This window comes from Nycticebus coucang, chromosome 20, assembly GCF_027406575.1.
Source record: "Nycticebus coucang isolate mNycCou1 chromosome 20, mNycCou1.pri, whole genome shotgun sequence".
NCBI lineage: Eukaryota > Metazoa > Chordata > Mammalia > Primates > Lorisidae > Nycticebus > Nycticebus coucang.
In genome coordinates this window covers 2690252-2705736 of record NC_069799.1, presented here as the reverse complement: position 1 = coordinate 2705736, position 15485 = coordinate 2690252, and the positions used below count along the sequence as shown (strand labels likewise).

The 15485-nt window shown below is 40.5% G+C and overlaps 1 protein-coding gene and 1 non-coding gene across 2 annotated transcripts in view; both read left to right on the top strand.

Moving 5' to 3' along the window:
• Positions 1–15485, top strand: part of SPATA16 (spermatogenesis associated 16) — a 316780-nt gene that overhangs the window by 173483 nt on the left and 127812 nt on the right. The window lies entirely within an intron of this gene.
• LOC128573249 (small nucleolar RNA U13) lies at positions 1904–2007 on the top strand. The gene has a single exon (XR_008376400.1). It is a non-coding gene; the product is annotated as a small nucleolar RNA U13 (small nucleolar RNA).

Genomic DNA, 15485 nt, shown 5'->3' with positions numbered 1-15485 from the left:
GTTGATGCCTCCTTTCCCACCTTGCACCACTGTCACTCCCAGTCACTGATAGCCCTGCAGTTGGCTGACCCAGTGGCTGTAGTGAACCAGTACTCCAGGATTTTGTACCTGCCTGAATCACAAGGAAGTCTGCCAGGCCGCTGCGCTCTGCCTCTCTCTAGCAGGAGGAGGTGAGGCCTGACAACCTCAGGCGCTTGATGAAGGTTGGGGGGTTTTCACTCAGGTCCAGTCCCACTCCTGATTAATGTTACTGACAGAACAGAACAGAACAGAACAACTTTGCAGTTCCCCTGCAGAAGAGAAGCTGAATTGAGTTTCAAGTCAGCTTGTCTTTGCTCTTGTATTGTCCATAGGCTGACGATCCCCTGAGGGCCAGGTGCGTCTTAGGCTCAGTAAAGTGTACCTATGGGTCAGCCCCACCCTGAGAGTTTCCCCGGTTTGCAAGTTGGTGCTGCCTCAGGCAAATCCTTTACTCACAGTCTCTGGTTGCCCAGGGAGACGGGGGGTGTGGCTTCAGAATATCTGGTAGTGAGCCGTATTGCTTTTGTTTGTATCCTTGTGGTCGCAGCTTACCTCAGCGGGGTTGACGTGCATTCTTCAACCTTCTCTCTTAGTGCAGCTCAAATCCACCAGGTTACTTTCTAAATTTTTGTCCTTTAACTCTCCTTCTGATGGGAGCCTCTGTGGGAAGCTGGCTTCAGTCAGCCATCTTGTCTCCTCCCCTATTTTGATACTTTCTAATGCATCTTTACATTCCATGATTGTCTCCTTCATTTCCTTAAGCTCCACCATATCTTTTCTATGTTCTACATATCTCTCATCCAACTTTTGGTTCTGTCTTTCCATTTTCTCATCCATTCCTTTTATTGTCTTTATCATCCATATTTTAAATTCCCTTTCTGTCAAGTCCATTAATTCTTTATAGGTGGAGTCTTCTGCAGTAGCTGTCTCATGGTCCCTTGGGGGAGTTCTTCTGTTTTGGTTTGTCTGAATTTTTCTGTTGGTTCCTCCTCATGTGTTCTTTCTTCTTGTTCACCTCTTGTCCTCCTTTTTCCTTCTCACTGCCTTCTTTGTTTCAAACAGAAGTCCTTGTTTTTGATGACAGTATTTTACAATATGTCACCAAGACACCAGGTGGTGCTGTGGTTTCTTAGGAGACAGAGGTTGCTGCACAGTCAGCAACCTCTATGGTCCTTATTCCAAACCTAGTTGCCTTTAGTGATTGCCTGATTGTTTCCTCAGCATTCAGACCCTATTGGGTTGGGATCTTAAAGCTCACAAGAATCCTTCAGGGGCAGGTCTCACAGTGCCCCCTGACTCCAGTTCCTGTGGGGTGCAGGAATCTCTCAGCCTGTCCCAAGAGTGGAATTCTGATCTCAGCAGGAGGCATTAAAACGGCCATGCTTTAAGTCCCTGCTAAGACCTTCTCATGAACTTCCCACAATGGCAGCTCCCTGGCCACCAAGACCTTCCCAGTCTGGCTGCCTCACCAGCCACCAAACCTATGGCAAGTCTACTTCAACTGGCTTTCAAATCTGGTTGCTGTATACTAGTCAAGTCTGCCCACACTTCTAAGGTTTCCACATAATGTGCAGCTTCCCCCAACAACTGTACACTCCGGAAGGGCTTCCTCCCATCCTGGACCTCCATGGTGGGGCTAGGTGATCCCAGCTGGTTGCAATCACTTATCTAATTCATCAGATTTCCATTGTTCTGGATCACACACTGTATACACTGTACCACCTCCATGCTGTGCTCCTTGAGCTATGACTCTGGGTAAGGTCCCTATGCCAGGTATGGCTGGGTTTGCACTTTTTCCCCAGTTACTCTAAGAGAGCTCAGCTGAATGATCCTTCTCATCTGCCATCTTCAAGAGCTTGGAATTTTTGTAAATAATTTGTGTGTGTGTGTGTGTCTTATCAGCATGATCATTGGGTTTTCACACACAAGTGTGGGATGTACCTCCTTCAAACCTTGTTACAAACATCAGCACTTACCAATCTGATGTGAAAAAATAATTTTTTCTGTTTCCTTTAGCTTTCAAAGAACATTATTATCCATACTTTATTCAACTCAATCTAAGAAAATAATCTCCACTTACCAATACTTGTGTGTTTGCAGTATAAAATTGAATAAAATAAATACTTTATTTTACTATTCTGTATTAATAAAGGATAAGAAAATCATAGCTCTCTTTATGTTTTCTTTTTCTCCTTTTTTTTTTTCTAAGAGACAGAGTCTCACTTTGTCAACCTTGGTAGAGTGCTGTGGCATCACACCTCACAGCAACCTCCAGCTCTTGGTCTTAGGTGATTGTCTTGCTTCAGCCTCCCAAGTATCTGGGACTACAGGCACCTGCCACATCACCCGGCTATTGTTTTGTTGCAGTTTGGCTGGGGCCAGGTTCGAACCTGCCACCCTCAGTAAATGGGGCCAGTGCCCTACTCACTGAGCCACAGGCACCACCCTTCTTTTTCTCTTTTAATTTGAAGTAACTTGGTATAGTGAGAAAGAGTTGTTGTCTAGAAGTCAAGTCTGATTCAGCACAAGCTAGTGATCAGGCCAAGGGCAAGTTAGTCTCTCAAGGATCTCTAAGTAGAAAGTAAGGATGACGGGCATAAAATGTTTGAGCAGGTCTATTCTTGAACTTGGTTTAGCACTAAAATCCATCCAAAATTCTGTGCACATCCAAAAATGATGTCACAAATTTAAAGGAAAAAAGAAGCAACATAATTAGAAATTGCATCCTGCAGAAAAATTCTGTCAACTAAAGCCCTCTATCCAGCCCCAACATCAGCACATCACTCTGTGCTCTCACCAGCCATGAACTTCCTTCTGCAAGCCAGCTTCTCCCTGGTCTTGATTCAAATGTATACATCTTCCTTCCTAAACTTGATTCTGTTTCAGAACAGAAGGAAGGTTTTAAACTTGTCCAGGAATTACTTAGTCCATGCCATCTTTAAATCCATGGATGCCCCACTACTTAATCTACCTTAGCAATTAAACTAACGACTTTAAGAATGTCCCAGACTAAATATTGTATCTGCATGCATATTTGTAGACATCCATTAAGGTTGAATAGACAGGTGCTATTTTCACCACCTTTGTAAGACATCACTATACAGTGTATCTTCCTTTTTAAGCACATGAAATGCCTATCATTCTAGTTGGTCATTCTTAAACAAAAAATGGAAAATTTTATAATGTAAAAACTGTAATAACCAGTGTACAACTTGGTTCAGAGACTGTCAACTTATAAACTCACAGATGCAAAACCCCAGATCTCTTGTTTGGTGAACATGAGAACACCTTTCAATTGTGTTTAAAACATTTTTCATATCAACAACCTAACAAGGGATAAAAAGGCATAAAGCTCTACATTATATGACAGCCCACACTGGGATATATCACTCTGAATAAGTGTTTGCACATGTTATTCTGTGATAGCATCACCTCTTCAGAGCTAGTGAGGGCTGAAAATAACTTGTCAGGACTGTCCGTGCACCCAATGCCTCTGTCACCTGATGCCCCCTCTTCTGTTATCAGCCATTCTCCATGAGAACACCTTTAAGACCTCACCACATTTTGAACTAATTAGCAAAATAGAAAGTACTAAGTCAGGCTGAGAATTACCTCTTCTTGAAGCAGCTACCCTATGGTATTTGCATATTGATCCTAAGATAATGTTATGACAAGACCTTCATGTAATAGTAAACTCTACTCCATCTCCCAAATCTCCTGTGTCTTAGGCCAGGGCTGGCCTTAGTAAGACAAGGAACAAACAAACAAGCCTCCTTCTTCCCTCGCTCCCATGTCCTCTTCTCCCACATGGACTTCTAGCCATGTGCTAAGCCACACAGGTTTTCTTGTATGTGGCTTCACCTCCTATAATGTGAGTAACAGTCCAACCCTGGTCTCTACTACTCAGCCAAGTAGGCTTAGAAAAGGTAGTAACACCCAATTTTTCACATAACTTCCTTAAAACAAGTGCAAAGGACCCCTACTAAACAGGGCAAGTTGTCTGATCAGCACCTTCCTTGCCTTAATGGTTCCTTGCTTTCTTCCTTCTTTCCTCCCTTCCTTCCTTCCATCTTTCCTCCCTCCCTCCCTTCCTTCCTTTTTCCAATTACAGGTCCCTCCAGAAATTTAATTCAATATACAAACATTCACCTAAAACAATACACATAAACACAAAAAATGTGCTTACTATTTCTCTCATTGTATTGGGAATTAATCTTCTATACACACAAATGGTCAGAATACCAAAGCAACATTTATATAGAATTTGGTTTTCTCACTCTTGTGAGAAGGTTGTAGTTTTTCTTGAATAATAAATTCAAATATTTGACATTGCATCAAATACAAAGTTTCATTTCAATGGTGATGAGAAAGAAAACCCTGATTCACAAAGTCTGTAATAGTAAATGTAGTTAGAGCCCTTATACCTCACAATATCTCAGTGTGCATCTAGAAATACCAAAACTTTCTGTGTGAATTTATGTTACATCATTTCCTTTGTCCTCTAGTCTTTGAGATCATCTCCCTTAGGTTTTATACCATCAAGGCTATCTATGTCAGCAATCTGTTATAATTTTAAGGCTGCCCGGGGGAAAAAAGTGACAGGCATAAGAGATAAGCCATTTGCCAAGTGCCTGTAAATTTTTGTCCCAAGAAATCCTCCAGACTTTGCAGTCTCCCCTTAGTGTATGAAAATCAGGAACAGTATTTGACTCCAGCCACCTCTGTTAGCAGAGCTGCTTGGCCAAAAGGAAGCCATACAGTATTTCAGTAGCACCTCTAGCGAACATTCAATCAAAAGAATCGCTCATTCGTGGGACCAAGATACCAGCCATTACAAAGCTGGTCTTGGAAGTTCTCACTATCAAATTGTTTTAAGAAGAGGTTTTCTTTTTTCTCTTAAAATATTGTAAAGAATTAACCAGACTAGATCATCTCTAACCTCTTCTCTGGACTATCAAGAAAACTTCTCTAAAAGGAAAGAATCTCATGGCATGCTCTTGCATCTTGACAAAGATCTCTTGAAAAGGCACTAATTTAAGCTCTTGGCTGGAGGAAGTTGAGGACTTTCACAGAAGCAGAAAGGCCTCTTTGCTACTGTTGGAAGTGCTGCTGACACAGGCCAGTGCAGGGAGCCTGGCATGCAGCACGTTCGGCAGCAAGGCAGCACAGGCTGCAGTGGCACCAGTTTCACAGGCCTCCATCTGTGCAGAAAGCACCAAAACTCCTCTCAGATGCAGTTTGTGTCTGGCATGGAACTACTCCCCAAATCAAAGCTATCCATGGCCTTATTGTTTCCGGAGGTAGCTTACCAAGAAGCAGCATTTCTTTGGTATTATTAGTCTCATGCTCAGGGAGAACAACTCAGAGCTGGCAGAACTGAGACAAAAGGTTTTCCCCCATAATACAAGAGAAGGGGCACTTCTCTTTTGCCCCAGAGAAGTGAGGTGTGATGTGTGGGCCTCATAAAGCTTCCCGTGGACTTGCAGAGTTCACAGATCACAGGTGAAGACTCCTGCACTCCTTTTGTTCACATGATCCTCACTTTCACAATGACCCCTCTTCTCTGTGGTGTTGGGCCTTAGCAGGAGAATTCATTACTTCCAACACTCAAAGCAAAAAATGGCACAAAAAACGTTACCATGATATACTGCCTCCATAAACAACCTACAGTCATTTAAGCTCAAAAACTTTCTAATCCAGTGTGTCCAGACTCTTCTTATGTTAGTGGATTCTGTTCTTTACTCTCAAATTGTGTTTCTCCTTCATACTCATTCAACAATTACAGTAGCACTCCACAGTTGACCTCTTTAAACTGACATTGACCCCCTCCATTAAGTTGACCTAATTGTCATAAACAAGACATGCACCAGATATACGTATCAGTACAGTAGATCTTGGTCTTTATGTTGACCACCTGTACATGTTGACCAGTTTGTTATAGTCCCTCAGTGGTCTACTTGCAGGGGTTCTACTGTATTTATTTAGGGACTGCATATAAAGTCTGGTATGTGTTAGAGACACAACAGTGAACAAAATAGACATATCCCTGCCTTCGAGTAACATATATTCCAGCACAAAATATTTACCAGGGAAAGCTATTGGACTGTAAGGTCCTTAAATTACACACCACTATTTGTTAATCTGTTTTACTTCCCTGTTGCCATCAAAGTGCACCACATAAAGTAGCTCAACAAATATTTGTTAAATCAATCATCCAGACTAAATATTGGTTTAACTTGGAGCTTGAACCAATAATGTCTGACATTAGTATACTCTGGCACAGTCGTCTTATAATTTAAAAGTAGTGATTATGAATTCAGTGAATATTTTTCCGTGTATGTGTGCATGTATTTTAAGTTCACAATTGTGGACAATTTTTGTGCTTCACTTGAGTTTAGGATCCATCAGAATTTTTAGAAAAGGTTCCAGATTTCCAATAGAGTCTTTTGGCACATTGGTTTCTGTGCTCACAGGTGTCTCCATGCAAGCACCAAGGTCTTAGCTCTTAGCTCCTTTAAACATGGCAACCAATGCAGCAGCAAGGAGCAGGTTCCTGTGCACTGACCAAAGAATGATGTGGGGTGAGTTAACACAGAGCTTAGGGTGACCCCTTACACCAATAATGAAAACGAACATTCTTCTCTTATATATTATCCCAAAGTTTAGGCGTTTACATAGTAAAAATTCATAATATCTCAAACCTCAAATAAAAACTAAAATCTTTAATATGAAATTATAAGCAAAGTAAGGTCAAGGAACCAAAATTATATTTCTTTTATCTTTAACGAAACATTCATATTTTCTGGAGAAGAAAAATGTGTTTTCTCAAAAGATTTGCTTCCATGTGAAAAATTCTTCTATAGAAAGGTACCAATTAGAAGCACCATATGAACTTTCTCTTAATGGCCTGTATGTATGGTCTGTTTATTTATTCACTTATTATTCGGCCTTGTCACAGAGAATCTATACAGTATTTAGACAAGGAGTGTCTGAAAGTACCCAGGCCCTATAGTATTTAGATTAGATACAATTTGATAAATACTAAAGCCACAGAACCAAAAATATTTCTCCTATCAATAGCCACTCTTTGGCACTGAGTCTCCAGCCAGCCCTGGGTCACGTGCAAAATAATTTTTTATCTGTAAGTGTTTAACTCTGTAAAAGGTAACTTCTGAATACAATTGTGAAAATTAATTTAATTGAGATTTCTTTTTTTTTTTTTCTTTTTCATTGTTGGGGATTCATTGAGGGTACAATAAGCCAGGTTACACTGGTAAAGTCCCTCTTGCAATCATGTCTTGCCCCTATAAAGTGTGACACACACCAAGGCCCCACCCACCTCCCTCCTTCCCTCTTTCTGTTTCCCCCCCATAACCATAATTGTCATTAATTGTCCTCATATCAAAATTGAGTACATAGGATTCATGCTTCTCCATTCTTGTGATGCTTTACTAAGAATAATGTCTTCCACGTCCATCCAAGTTAATACGAAGGATGTAAAGTCTCCATTTTTTTTAATGGCTGAATAGTATTCCATGGTATACATATACCACACCTTGTTAATCCATTCCTGGGTTGGTGGGCATTTAGGCTGTTTCCACATTTTGGCGATTGTAAATTGAGCTGCAATAAACAGTCTAGTACAAGTGTCCTTATGATAAAAGGATTTTTTTCCTTCTGGGTAGATGCCCAGTAATGGGATTGCAGGATCAAATGAGAGGTCTAGCTTGAGTGCTTTGAGGTTTCTCCATACTTCCTTCCAGAAAGGTTGTACTAGTTTGCAGTCCCACCAGCAGTGTAAAAGTGTTCCCTTCTCTCCACATCCATGCCAGCATCTGCAGTTTTGAGATTTTGTGATGTGGGCCATTCTCACTGGGGTTAGATGATACCTCAGGGTTGTTTTGATTTTCATTTCTCTAATATATAGAGATGATGAACATTTTTTCATGTGTTTGTTAGCCATTCATCTGTCATCTTTAGAGAAAGTTCTATTCATGTCTCTTGCCCATTGATATATGGGATTGTTGGCTTTTTTCATGTGGATTAATTTGAGTTCTCTATAGATCCTAGTTATCAAGCTTTTGTCTGATTGAAAATATGCAAATATCCTTTCCCATTGTGTAGGTTGTCTCTTTGCTTTGGTTATTGTCTCCTTAGCTGTACAGAAGCTTTTCAGTTTAATGAAGTCCCATTTGTTTATTTTTGTTGTTGTTGCAATTGCCATGGCAGTCTTCTTCCTGAAGTCTTCCTCCAGGCCAATATCTTCCAGTGTTTTTCCTATGCTTTCTTGGAGGATTTTTATTGTTTCATGCCTTAAATTTAAGTCCTTTATCCATCTTGAATCAATTTTTGTGAGTGGGGAAAGGTGTGGGTCCAGTTTCAGTCTTTTACATGTAGACATCCAGTTCTCCCAACACCATTTATTGAATAGGGACTCTTTCCACCAAGGTATGTTCTTGTTTGGTTTATCAAAGATTAGGTGGTTGTAAAATGTTAGTTTCATTTCTTGGTTTTCAATTCGATTCCAAGTGTCTATGTCTCTGTTTTTGTGCCAGTACCATGCTGTCTTGAGCACTATGGCTTTGTAGTACAGACTAAAATCTGGTATGCTGATGCCCGCAGCTTTATTTTTGTTACAGAGAACTGCCTTAGCTATACGGGGTTTTTTCCGGTTCCATACAAAACGCAGAATCTTTTTTTCCAAATCTTGAAAGTACGATGTTGGTATTTTGATAGGAATGGCATTGAATAGGTAGATTGCTTTGGGAAGTATAGACATTTTAACCATGTTGATTCTTCCCGTCCATGAGCAGGGTATGTTCTTCCATTTGTTAATATCCTCTGCTGTTTCCTTTCTGAGGATTTCATAGTTTTCTTTATAAAGGTCCTTCACCTCCTTCGTTAGGTATATTCCTAGGTATTTCATTTTCTTTGAAACTATGGTGAAGGGAGTTGTGTCCTTAATTAGTTTCTCATCTTGACTGTTATTGGTGTATACAAAGGCTACTGACTTGTGGACATTGATTTTATATCCTGAAACATTACTGTATTTTTTGATGAGTTCTAGGAGTCTTGTGGTTGAGTCTTTGGGGTTCTCTAAGTATAAGATCATGTCGTCAGCAAAGAGGGAGAGTTTGACCTCCTCTGCTCCCATTTGGATTCCCTTTATTTCCTTGTCTTGCCTAATTGTATTGGCTAGAACTTCCAGCACTACGTTGAATAGTAAAGGTGACAGAGGACAACCTTGTCTGGTTCCAGTTCTAAGGGGAAAAGCTTTCAGTTCTACTCCATTCAGTAAAATATTGGCTGTGGGTTTGTCATAGATAGCTTCAATCAGTTTTAGAAATGTGCCACCTATGCCTATACTCTTCAGTGTTCTAATTAGAAAAAGATGCTGGATTTTATCAAATGCTTTTTCTGCATCTATTGAGAGGATCATGTGATCTTTATTTTTCCCTCTGTTAATATGGTGGATAACGTTTATGGACTTGCGTATATTAAACCAGCCTTGCATCCCTGGGATGAAGCCTACTTGATCATGATGAATGACTTTTTTGATGATAAGCTGTAATCTATTGGCTAGGATTTTGTTGAGAATTTTTCCATCTATATTCATGAGTGAGATTGGTCTGAAATTCTCCCTTTTGTTTGGGTCTTTTCCTGGTTTTGGTATCAGGGTGATGTTCGCTTCATAGAATGTGTTGGGGAAGACTCCTTCTTCCTCAATTTTTTGGAATAGTTTCTGCAGTACAGGAATAAGCTCTTCCTTGAAGGTTTGATAGAATTCTGGAGTGAAGCCATCTGGACCAGGGCATTTTTTGGTTGGAAGATTTTTTTATTGTTTCTTTGATCTCAGTGCTTGAAATTGGTCTGTTCAGGAGCTCTATTTCTTCCTGGCTGAGTCTAGGGAGAGGGTGTGATTCCAAATATTGATCCATTTCTTTCACGTTGTCAAATTTCTGGGCATAGAGTTTCTGGTAGTATTCAGAGATGATCTCTTGTATCTCTGTGGGATCAGTTGTTATTTCCACTTTATCATTTCTGATTGAGGTTACTAGAGATTTTACTTCTCTATTCCTCGTTAGTCTGGCCAATGGTTTATCTATTTTATTTATTTTTTCAAAAAACCAACTCCTTGTTTCATTAATTTTCTGAATGATTCTTTTGTTTTCAATTTCATTGATCTCTGATTTGATTTTGGAGATTTCTTTTCTTCTACTGAGTTTAGGCTTAGATTGTTCTTCTTTCTCCAATTCCATAAGATCTCTTGTGAGATTGTTGATGTGCTCTCTTTCTGTTTTTCGAATGTAAGCATCTAAAGCGATGAATTTTCCTCTCAAAACTGCTTTTGCAGTATCCCACAGGTTTTGGTAGCTTGTGTCTTCATTGTTGTTATGCTCAAGGAAGTTAATGATTTCCTGTTTTATTTCTTCCTGCACCCATCTGTTATTCAACAGAAGATTGTTTATTTTCCATGCCTTTGGGTGGGGTCAAGCATTTTTGTTAGAGTTGAGTTCCACCTTTAGTGCCTTATGGTCTGAGAAGATACAAGGTAAAATTTCAATTCTTTTGATCTGTTGGTATTTGTTTTGTGTCCCAGGATATGATCAATTTTGGAGAATGTTCCATGGGGTGATGAGAAGAATGTATACTCTTTATCTTTGGGATGGAGTGTTCTATATGCATCTATCAAGCACAGTTGTTCTAGGGTCTCATTTAAATCTCTTATATCCTTGTTTAATTTCTGTTTAGAGGATCTGTCCAGCTCTGTAAGAGGAGTGTTAAGGTCCCCTGTTATGATGGTATTATCAGATATCATATTGCTCAGACTGAGTAAGGTCTGTTTCAAGAATCTGGGAGCATTTAAATTGGGTGCATAGATATTTAGAATTGAAATGTCTTCTTGTTGTATTTTTCCCTGGACCAATATGAAGTGACCATCTTTGTCTTTTTTGACTTTAGTTGCTTTAAATCCACATGTATCTGAAAATAAGATTGCAACTCCTCTTTTATTCTGAATTCCATTTGCCTGAAAAATTGTCTTCCAACCCTTGACTCGGAGCTTTAATTTGTCTTTTGAAGCCAGGTGTGTTTCTTGCAGCAGCAAATGGATGGCTTGTGTTTTTTAATCCAGTCAGCCAATCTATGTCTCTTCAGTGGGGAATTCAAGCCATTAACATTTATTGAGATAATTGATAAGTGTGGTAGTATTCTATTCGTCTTATTTTGTGAGAGTCCATTGCTTAGTTTTATTTTTTGCATCAATGTGGAGGTTAGGTTCTGTCCTTTAATTTCTGAGTTCTTACTTTGCTGCTGATCCATTGTGGTGGTCAGTGTGCAGAACAGGTTGAAGTATTTCCTGTAGAGCTGGTCTTGTTGTGGCGAATTTCCTCAATGTTTGTATATCCGTAAATGATTTGATTTCTCTGTCAATTTTGAAGCTTAGCTTAGCAGGGTACAGAATTCTGGGCTGGAAATTGTTCTGTTTAAGTAGATTAAAGGTAGATGACCATTGTCTTCTTGCTTGGAAAGTTTCATTAGAGAAGTCTGCGGTCACTCTGATGGATTTGCCCCTGTAGGTCAACTGGCACTTACTCCTGGCAGCTTGCAGAATCTTTTCTTTTGTCTTGACTTTGGACAGGTTCATCACAATGCGTCTTGGAGAAGCTCGGTTACAGTTGAGGCGACCTGGGGTCTGATAGCCCTCTGAAAGCAGTGTGTCAGAATCTTTGGTGATATTTGGGAAATTTTCTTTTATAATATTCTCTAGTATGGCTTCCATTCCTCTGGGGCATTCTTCTTCCCCTTCTGGAATTCCTATAACTCGTATGTTGGAATGCTTCATAAAGTCCCATAATTCTGACAGTGAATGTTCTGCTTTCTCTCTCTTCTTTTCTGCCTCTTTTACTATCTGAGTTATCTCAAAAACTTTGTCTTCTACCTCTGAAATTCTTTCTTCTGCATGATCTAACCTGTTGCTGATACTTTCTATTGCATCTTTAAGTTCCCTAATTGACTGTTTCAGTTCCTTCAGCTCTGCTATATCCTTTTTATATTCTTCATATCGTTCATCTCTTATTTGATTCTGTTTTTGAATTTCCTTTTGGTTATTTTCCACTTTATTAGCAGTTTCCTTCATTGTTTCCATCATTTCTTTCATTGTTTGCAACATGTGTATTCTAAATTCCCTTTCTGTCATTCCTAACATTTCTTTATAGGTGGAATCCTCTGCAGTAGCTACCTCATGGTCCCTTGGCGGGGTTGTTCTGAACTGGTTCTTCATGTTGCCTGGAGTTTTCTGCTGATCCTTCCTCATGAGTGATTTCTTTTATCTGTTTCCTTGCCCTAATTTTCCTTTCACTTCCTCTTGCTCTTTAAGTTCTCGTGCCTGTGGAAGTTGCGGGCGGGTTTAGACGGATTGAACACACGCGACCACTTGCCGGTTTTCCACTGTTTTAGTCCTCCTCTTGGAGTCCAGAAGTCTCTTGCTGACTCCCTGTATCCTCTCAGGGGTAATGATAGGCAGATCCCACCAGCCAGAGATGCCTGGAGTCCTATCTCTCCAGACTCACAGTGCCCAGATAATTGAGATTTCTTAATCTCCTTTGAAAAGTAAAACCAGAGCCCTAAACAAATAAGATGGAGAGAAAGGTGAGCTGTGATGGGGAAAGCTGAGGAGTGCAGGCCAAGCAGAAGGGCCCTAGAAAGAAAAGCAAGGATATCTGTGCACAACTCTGTGAAGGAAAGGAAGCAAAGGAAAACAAGCAGTGTGGAACAGCAGAAAAAAGTTCAGGCCCAAGTTTCTGGAAATGTAACTTAGAACTCAATTTTGGATAAGTCCCTTCATTTCTGTCATAGTCAGCTACTGGCTTCAAAGATACTGTGTAATAAGCTGCTCTAAAACTCTGTGGTTTACAACAATAGACAGTTTGGCTCAGATTCGACCAGCTAAGGTCTTGCCTGGACTTGGCTAGGTTTAGTTCCAAGCTGCAGAGGTCTAACTGTTCTCTGCATGGTTTTTACCGTCCTTTGGCCAATGATTACCTGACATATGTTCTTCTCATAGCATGATTCCCAAGAGAGAAAGCTAAACCATGTAAGCCCCTGATCATGCCAGGCTGGCTAATACCCCACTAGCCAAAGCAAACCAATGGTCTACCCCAGGAGCAAAGGGTAGATGCTCCCACCTGCTGCAAAGCCGTGCCAAAGACATGACTGTGACACTGCTGCAGGTAAGGGAGCATTGGAGACCAATAACTCAGTCTACCACAAGTGCTCTAGGCCTTCATTTCTGCTTCTGTATTAGGCAGAAGTGGGCCTCGGTCAGTGGTTCTTAAATGCTGGTCTACTGGATGATTGCCTGATAGTCACTGGAGGAAACATTTCAAATCCTAGTTTCCCTGAGTTGAGTGGGGTACTGAAAACTCTATTTTTATGTCCCCCCAACCAGATGATTCCAATGCACAATCACTGTGGTAGATGTCTGAAAGTTCATTTCCAATTTTTTAAGTTAATGACCAATGTAGCCTACCACAGAGTTTATCTGGGACTGCCTTACATGCAAAAGTAGGAGATAGTCTTCATAGGTGAGCTTCCTACCTGACGGTGCAACTGACAGAGTTGCCTAGACTCAGATCTCCCCTCCCTTCATCTCTCCACTTAGAAAACTTGTATTCCCATCTTTGAAGGTTAATAATGGCTATGCCTTCTCACTCCAGTTAAGTCAGATTTTTCCTGCCCACTCCCAAAGCAAACTGTCTGGTTGTTTCAGTATCCTTCCCTGAACTGAGTGTTACATCCAGACAATAATGGGCATTGCTGAGGAAGTGGGGAGAGGGGAGGATGGAGGAATCTGGGGGTCACGGTGTACGGCACGTCTCTTAGGGGTGGGACACAAGTATAAGAGGGACTTTATCTAACACATGCAATCAATGTAACCTAATACTTTGTACCCTCAATGAATCCCAAACAAATATACATATATATATATTTTTAAAAGAATTTAAAAGAACTTTTATATTTAAATCTCTTTGCCTACAAAGAGATTTGTCTATTAAACCAGGCAATATTAAAATTCCTATTTTATGAATCCTCATGTTTTTCAATTAGAAGACAGGCTAAAGAGGAAATGTCCAGATTGAGGCAAGAGAGAAAAGAGAGCTTCATCTCCTGGGTCTTGGAAAAAAGATAAATGTAGAAATGAATTTCTCGTCATCTAATTATTCATTCCTGTTTATATATTCTTTAATGATATGTTTCCATGGTTACCAGCGCTGTTAAATGCTGCCTGTGTTTCACTTTGTTTTGATGCTATTTGAGGTAGTATGCCGGGAGAAGTTCACTTTTAAATGAAAGATGTAAGTGAGGCATGTATTTGATCCAAGGTTGAGTGTCTCTGTGAAGAAGTGACCGTGACATTATGTGCTGGTTGTGTAGCTTTGTATAGTTCTTATATTGACGTTCTATGAGTGTCCAGGCGTCAGGAAGGGAGGGGGACAGGAAGGTGAGAAGGGAGGAGGGACGAGGAAGAAGCTGCGGCATCACGTCTATAATGTATGGATTTGTTTCAGTGCCACTGTCTGTAAGCAGCACTGATTAGCCAGACTGCCATGTAGGTAAGGCTGCTTTCTAACTGACCCATCCCTGTCTCCTCACACTACCACCCTCCTCGGCCAGGAGCCAAAGCTTTCTTTCAAAAATGGGTCTAATCTTCAATTACTTCACAGTGTGAATATCAGTAAAAGAACCACCCCCTCTCTAGAGTTTTTTTTGGGGGGGGGTTGTTTTTTGTTTTGGGTTTTGGTTTTGTTTTTTTTCTTTTTGAACTTTGAAGCCCTAACTTTCACTGCAGAATAATCAGCTTCCTCACCTGCTGCCATAGCAATCTCAGACATGCAGATCATATGAGAATTTGGGGGCAGGAGTCCCTGTGATGCCTCAGAATGTGCCCTGCAGGGAGCAGCATCCTTCACCAGCTCATCAGCCCTCTGCACACACTCAGAATTCAGGCTTGCTAGAAAATTCAGGTGTCAGAGCCGGGCACAGTGGCCCATGCCTATCATCCCTGCTACTCAGGAGGCTGAGGCAGGAGGATGGGCTGAGCCCAGGAGGACCTGGAGGCTGCCGTGGGTTGTGATCATGGTCACGCCTGTGAACAGCCTCTGCACTCCCAGCTGGGAACAGAGCAAGACTTCATGTTTAAAAAAAAAAAAGATTGTTTAATTCTAAATAAATAAGCAGACAAACTAGAAAATGTAGGCATCATATCAAGCAAGAAAATTAATCCTCAATCACTCCTGAGCAGTATTTACTTTGTGTCTTCTTTATAAATGCCTGTTGTTAAAAAAAAAAAAAAAAAAAAACTGTTGCTGGTTTGGTTTTGTAGTATTATCAGGAGGTGATGGAGGACCCCCTCTCCCTTCCTGTTCAAATAAAGTCAGCTCTTCCTTTTCTTTCTTTGCCTC